This window comes from Cherax quadricarinatus, chromosome 85 (genome assembly GCF_038502225.1).
Source record: "Cherax quadricarinatus isolate ZL_2023a chromosome 85, ASM3850222v1, whole genome shotgun sequence".
Classification (NCBI taxonomy): Eukaryota; Metazoa; Arthropoda; class Malacostraca; order Decapoda; family Parastacidae; genus Cherax; species Cherax quadricarinatus.
This window is the reverse complement of record NC_091376.1, coordinates 5631886-5639081: the sequence shown is the minus strand read 5'-3', so window position 1 is coordinate 5639081 and position 7196 is coordinate 5631886. Positions and strand designations below refer to the sequence as shown.

Genomic DNA, 7196 nt, shown 5'->3' with positions numbered 1-7196 from the left:
ACTGAGGATGCTAGGGGAGTACTGAGGATGCTAGGAGAGTACTGAGGATGCTACGAGAGTACTGAGGATGCTAGGGGAGTACTGAGGATGCTACGAGAGTACTGAGGATGCTAGGGGAGTACTGAGGATGCTAGGAGAGTACTGAGGATGCTAGGAGAGTACTGAGGATGCTAGGAGAGTACTGAGGATGCTAGGAGAGTACTGAGGATGCTACGAGAGTACTGAGGATGCTAGAGGACTGAGGATGCTAGGAGAGTACTGAGGATGCTAGGAGAGAGGATACTACTGAGGATGCTACGAGAGTACTGAGGATGCTAGGAGAGTACTGAGGATGCTAGGAGAGTACTGAGGATGCTACGAGAGTACTGAGGATGCTAGGAGAGTACTGAGGATTCTACGAGAGTACTGAGGATGCTACGAGAGTACTGAGGATGCTACGAGAGTACTGAGGATGCTACGAGAGTACTGAGGATGCTACGAGAGTACTGAGGATGCTAGGAGAGTACTGAGGATGCTACGAGAGTACTGAGGATGCTAGGAGAGTACTGAGGATGCTAGGAGAGTACTGAGGATGCTAGGAGAGTACTGAGGATGCTAGAGGATGCTACTACTGAGGATGCTAGGAGAGTACTGAGGATGCTAGGAGTAGAGGATGCTAGGAGAGTACTGAGGATGCTAGGAGAGTACTGAGGATGCTAGGAGAGTACTGAGGATGCTAGGAGAGTACTGAGGATGCTAGGAGAGTACTGAGGATGCTAGGAGAGTACTGAGGATGCTAGGAGAGTACTGAGGATGCTAGGAGAGTACTGAGGATGCTAGGAGAGTACTGAGGATGCTAGGAGAGTACTGAGGATGCTAGGAGAGTACTGAGGATGCTAGGAGAGTACTGAGGATGCTAGGAGAGTACTGAGGATGCTAGGAGAGTACTGAGGATGCTAGGATGCTAGAGTACTGAGGATGCTAGGAGAGTACTGAGGATGCTAGAGAGGATGCTACTGAGGATGCTAGGAGAGTACTGAGGATGCTAGGAGAGTACTGAGGATGCTAGGAGAGTACTGAGGATGCTACTGAGGATGCTAGGGTACTGAGTACTGAGGATGCTAGGAGAGAGTACTGAGGATGCTAGGAGAGTACTGAGGATGCTAGGAGAGTACTGAGGATGCTAGGAGAGTACTGAGGATGCTAGGAGAGTACTGAGGATGCTAGGAGAGTACTGAGGATGCTAGGAGAGTACTGAGGATGCTAGGAGAGTACTGAGGATGCTAGGAGAGTACTGAGGATGCTAGGAGAGTACTGAGGATGCTAGGAGAGTACTGAGGATGCTAGGAGAGTACTGAGGATGCTAGGAGAGTACTGAGGATGCTAGGAGAGTACTGAGGATGCTACTGAGGATGCTAGGAGGAGTACTGAGGATGCTAGGAGAGTACTGAGGATGCTACTGAGGATGCTAGGAGAGTACTGAGGATGCTAGGAGAGTACTGAGAGTACTGAGGATGCTACTGAGATGCTAGGAGAGTACTGAGGATGCTACTACTGAGGATGCTAGGAGAGTACTGAGGATGCTAGAGAGTACTGAGGATGCTAGGAGAGTACTGAGGATGCTAGGAGTACTGAGGATGCTACTGAGAATGCTACGAGAGTACTGAGGATGCTAGGAGAGTACTGAGGATGCTACGAGAGTACTGAGGATGCTAGGAGAGTACTGAGGATGCTAGGAGAGTACTGAGGATGCTAGGAGAGTACTGAGGATGCTAGGAGAGTACTGAGGATGCTAGGAGAGTACTGAGGATGCTAGGAGAGTACTGAGGATGCTACGAGAGTACTGAGGATGCTAGGGGAGTACTGAGGATGCTACGAGGATAGGATGCTACGAGAGTACTGAGGATGCTAGGAGAGTACTGAGGATGCTAGGAGAGTACTGAGGATGCTAGGAGAGTACTGAGGATGCTAGGAGAGTACTGAGGATGAGGATGCTAGGAGTACTGAGTACTGAGGATGCTAGGAGAGCACTGAGGATGCTCGGAGAGTACTGAGGATGCTAGGAGAGTACTGAGGATGCTAGGAGAGTACTGAGGATGCTAGGAGAGTACTGAGGATGCTAGGAGAGTACTGAGGATGCTAGGAGAGTACTGAGGATGCTAGGAGAGTACTGAGGATGCTAGGAGAGTACTGAGGATGCTAGGAGAGTACTGAGGATGCTAGGAGAGTACTGAGGATGCTAGGAGAGTACTGAGGATGCTAGGAGAGTACTGAGGATGCTAGGAGAGTACTGAGGATGCTAGGAGAGTACTGAGGATGCTAGGAGAGTACTGAGGATGCTAGGAGAGTACTGAGGATGCTAGGAGAGTACTGAGGATGCTAGGAGAGTACTGAGGATGCTAGGAGAGTACTGAGGATGCTAGGAGAGTACTGAGGATGCTACGAGAGTACTGAGGATGCTACGAGAGTACTGAGGATGCTACGAGAGTACTGAGGATGCTACGAGAGTACTGAGGATGCTAGGGGAGTACTGAAGATGCTAGGGGAGTACTGAGGATGCTAGGAGAGTACTGAGGAGGCTAGGAGAGCACTAAGGATGCTAGGAGAGTACTGAGGATGCTAGGAGAGTACTGAGGATGCTACGAGAGTACTGAGGATGCTACTGAGGATGCTTCGAGAGTACTGAGGATGCTAGGAGAGTACTGAGGATGCTAGGAGAGTACTGAGGATGCTACGAGAGTACTGAGGATGCTAGGAGAGTACTGAGGATGCTAGGAGAGAGGATGCTACTACTGAGGATGCTAGGGGAGTACTGAGGATGCTAGGAGAGTACTGAGGATGCTACGAGAGTACTGAGGATGCTAGGAGAGTACTGAGGATGCTAGGAGAGTACTGAGGATGCTAGGGGAGTACTGAGGATGCTACGAGAGTACTGAGGATGCTAGGGGAGTACTGAGGATGCTAGGAGAGTACTGAGGATGCTACGAGAGTACTGAGGATGCTAGGGGAGTACTGAGGATGCTAGGAGAGTACTGAGGAGGCTAGGAGTACTGAGGATGCTAGTACTGAGGATGCTAGGAGAGTACTGAGGATGCTAGGAGTACTGAGGATGCTACTACTGAGGATGCTAGGAGAGTACTGAGGATGCTAGGAGAGTACTGAGGATGCTAGGAGAGTACTGAGGATGCTAGGAGTACTGAGGATGCTAGTACTGAGGATGCTAGGAGAGTACTGAGGATGCTAGGAGTAGTACTGAGGATGCTAGGAGAGTACTGAGAGCTAGGAGAGTACTGAGGATGCTAGGAGAGTACTGAGGATGCAAGGAGAGTACTGAGGATGCTAGGAGAGTACTGAGTACTGAGGATGCTAGGAGAGTACTGAGGATGCTAGGAGAGTACTGAGAGGATGCTAGGAGAGTACTGAGGATGCTAGGAGAGTACTGAGGATGCTAGGAGAGTACTGAGGATGCTAGGAGAGTACTGAGGATGCTAGGAGAGTACTGAGGATGCTAGGAGAGTACTGAGGATGCTAGGAGAGTACTGAGGATGCTAGGAGAGTACTGAGGATGCTACGAGAGTACTGAGGATGCTAGGAGAGTACTGAGGATGCTAGGAGAGTACTGAGGATGCTAGGAGAGTACTGAGGATGCTAGGAGAGTACTGAGGATGCTCGGAGAGTACTGAGGATGCTAGGAGAGTACTGAGGATGCTAGGATGCTAGGGGAGTACTGAGGATGCTAGGGGAGTACTGAGGATGCTAGGAGAGTACTGAGGATGCTAGAAGAGTACTGAGGATGCTAGGGGAGTACTGAGGATGCTAGGAGAGTACTGAGGATGCTAGGGGAGTACTGAGGATGCTAGGAGAGTACTGAGGATGCTAGGGGAGTACTGAGGATGCTAGGGGAGTACTGAGGATGCTAGGAGAGTACTGAGGATGCTAGGGGAGTACTGAGGATGCTAGGAGAGTACTGAGGATGCTACGAGAGTACTGAGGATGCTAGGAGAGTACTGAGGATTCTAGGAGAGTACTGAGGATGCTGGACGAGTACTGAGGACGCTAGGGGGAGTACTGAGGATGCTAGAAGAGTACTGAGGGTGCAAGGAGAGTACTGAGGATGCCAGAAGAGTACTGAGGATGCCAGGAGAGTACTAAGGATGCTAGGAGAGCATTGAGAACGCTAGGAGAGTATTGAAGATGTTAGGAGTGTATTGAGGAGGCTAGGAGAGTACTGAGGATGCTAGGAGAGTACTGAGGATGCTAGGAGAGAGTACTGAGGATGCTAGGAGAGTACTGAGGATGCTAGGAGAGTACTGAGGATGCTAGGAGTACTGAGGATACTGAGGATGCTAGGAGAGTACTGAGGATTCCAGGAGAGTACTGAGGATGCTAGGGGAGTACTGAGGATGCTAGGAGAGTACTGAGGATGCTAGGAGAGTACTGAGGATGCTAGGGGAGTACTGAGGATGCTAGGAGAGTACTGAGGATGCTAGGAGAGTACTGAGGATGCTAGGGGAGTACTGAGGATGCTAGGAGAGTACTGAGGATGCTAGGATAGTACTGAGGATGCTAGGAGAGTACTGAGGATGCTAGGAGAGTACTGAGGATGCTAGGAGAGTACTGAGGATGCTAGGAGAGTACTGAGGATGCTAGGAGAGTACTGAGGAGCTAGTACTGAGGATGCTAGGAGAGTACTGAGGATGCTAGGAGAGTACTGAGGATGCTAGGAGAGTACTGAGGATGCTAGGAGAGTACTGAGGATGCTAGGAGAGTACTGAGGATGCTAGAGTACTGAGGATGCTAGGTACTGAGGATGCTACTGAGCATGCTAGGAGAGTACTGAGGATGCTAGGAGAGTACTGAGGATGCTAGGTGAGTACTGAGGATGCTACGTGAGTACTGAGGATGCTAGGAGAGTACTGAGGATGCTAGGAGAGTACTGAGGATGCTAGGAGAGTACTGAGGATGCTAGGAGTAGAGGATGCTACTGAGGATGCTAGGAGAGTACTGAGGATGCTAGGAGAGTACTGAGGATGCTAGGAGAGTACTGAGGATGCTAGGAGAGTACTGAGGATGCTAGGAGAGTACTGAGGATGCTACTGAGGATGCTAGGAGAGTACTGAGGATGCTAGGAGAGTACTGAGGATGCTAGGAGAGTACTGAGGATGCTAGGAGAGTACTGAGGATGCTACGAGAGTACTGAGGATGCTACGAGAGTACTGAGGATGCTAGGAGAGTACTGAGGATGCTAGGAGAGTACTGAGGATGCTAGGAGAGTACTGAGGATGCTAGGAGAGTACTGAGGATGCTACGAGAGTACTGAGGATGCTAGGAGAGTACTGAGGATGCTAGGAGAGTACTGAGGATGCTAGGAGAGTACTGAGGATGCTACGAGAGTACTGAGAGTACTGAGGATGCTACGAGAGTACTGAGGATGCTACGAGAGTACTACTGAGGAGGAGAGTACTGCTACGAGAGTACTGAGGATGCTACGAGAGTACTGAGGATGCTAGGGGAGTACTGAGGATGCTAGGGGAGTACTGAGGATGCTAGGGGAGTACTGAGGATGCTAGGGGAGTACTGAGGATGCTAGAAGAGTACTGAGGATGCTAGGGGAGTACTGAGGATGCTAGGAGAGTACTGAGGATGCTAGGAGAGTACTGAGGATGCTAGGGGAGTACTGAGGATGCTAGGAGAGTACTGAGGATGCTAGGGGAGTACTGAGGATGCTAGGGATGCTAGGAGAGTACTGAGGATACTGAGAGGATGCTACGAGAGTATTGAAGATGCTAGGAGAGTACTGAGGACGCTAGGAGAGTATTGAGAATGCTAGGAGAGTATTGAGAATGCTAGGAGAGTACTGAGGATGCTAGGAGAGTACTGAGGACGCTAGGAGAGTACTGAGGGTGCTAGGAGAGTACTGAGGATGCTAGGAGAGTACTGAGCACGCTAGGAGAGTACTGAGGAGGCTAGGAGAGTATTGAGGATGCTAGGAGAGTATTGAGGATGCTAGGAGAGTACTGATGATGCTAGGAGAGTACTGAGGATGCTAGGAGAGTACTGAGGATGCTAGGAGAATACCGAGAATGCTAGGAGAGTATTGAGAATGCTAGGAGAGTACTGAGGACGCTAGGGAAGTATTGAGAATGCTAGGAGAGTACTGGGGATGCTAGGAGAGTACTGAGGACGCTAGGAGAGTACTGAGGGTGCTAGAAGAGCACTGAGGATACTAGGAGAGTACTGAGGACGCTAGGAGAGTACTGAGGACGCTAGGAGAGTATTGAGGATGCTAGGTGAGTACTCTGGATGCTAGGAAAGTATTGTGGATGCTAAGAGAGTACTGAGGATGCTAGGAGAGTACTGAGGATGCTAGGAGAGTACTGATGCTAGGAGAGTACTGAGGACGTTAGGAGAGTACTGAGGATGCTAGGAGAGTACTGAGGATGCTAGGAGAGTACTGAGGATGCTAGGAAAGTATTGAGGATGCTAGGAGAGTACTGAGGATTCTAGGAGAGTACTGAGGATGTTAGGAGAGTACTGAGGACGCTAGGAGAGTGCTGAGGACGCTAGGAGAGTGCTGAGGACGCTAGGAGAGTATTGAGGATCCTAGGAGAGCACTGAGAATGCAAGGAAAGTACTGAGGACGCTAGGGGAAGTACTGAGGATGCTAAGAGAGTACTGAAGATGCAAGGAGAGTACTGATGACGCTAGGGGGAGTACTGAGGATGCTGGAAGAGTACTGAGGATGCAAGGAGAGTACTGAGGATGCCAGGAGAGTACTAAGGATGCTAGGAGAGCACTGAGAACGCTAGGAGAGTATTGAGGATGCTAGGAGAGTACTGAGTTGGCTAGGAGAGTACTGAGGATGCTATGAGTGTACTTAGGATGCAAGGAGAGTACTGAGGATGCAAGGAGAGTACTGAGGATACTAGGAGAGTATTGAGGATGTAAGGAGAGTACTGAGGACGCTATGTGGAGTAGTGAGGACGCTAGGTGGAGTACTGAGGATGCTTGGAGAGCACTGAGGATGCAAGGAGAGTACTGAGGACTCTAGGAGAGTACAGAGGACGCTAGGAGAGTATTCAGGATGCTAGGAGAGTACTCAGGACGCTAGGAGAGTATTGAGGATGCTAGGAGAGTACTGAGGATGCTAGGAGAGTATTGAGGATGCTAGGAGAGGACTGAGGATGCTAGGAGAGTACTGAGGATGCTAGGAGAGT

The 7196-nt window shown here is 50.1% G+C and overlaps 1 protein-coding gene across 1 annotated transcript in view; it reads right to left on the bottom strand.

Moving 5' to 3' along the window:
* Positions 1-5755: 5755 nt before the first annotated feature.
* The window catches only part of b6 (pentraxin-related protein b6), a 27818-nt gene continuing 26377 nt past the window's right edge, over positions 5756-7196 (bottom strand). The window contains exon 4 of the mRNA XM_070103518.1: positions 5756-7196. This exon is cut by the window's right edge and continues 1220 nt beyond it. The gene's annotated coding sequence lies outside the window, so the exon portion shown is untranslated.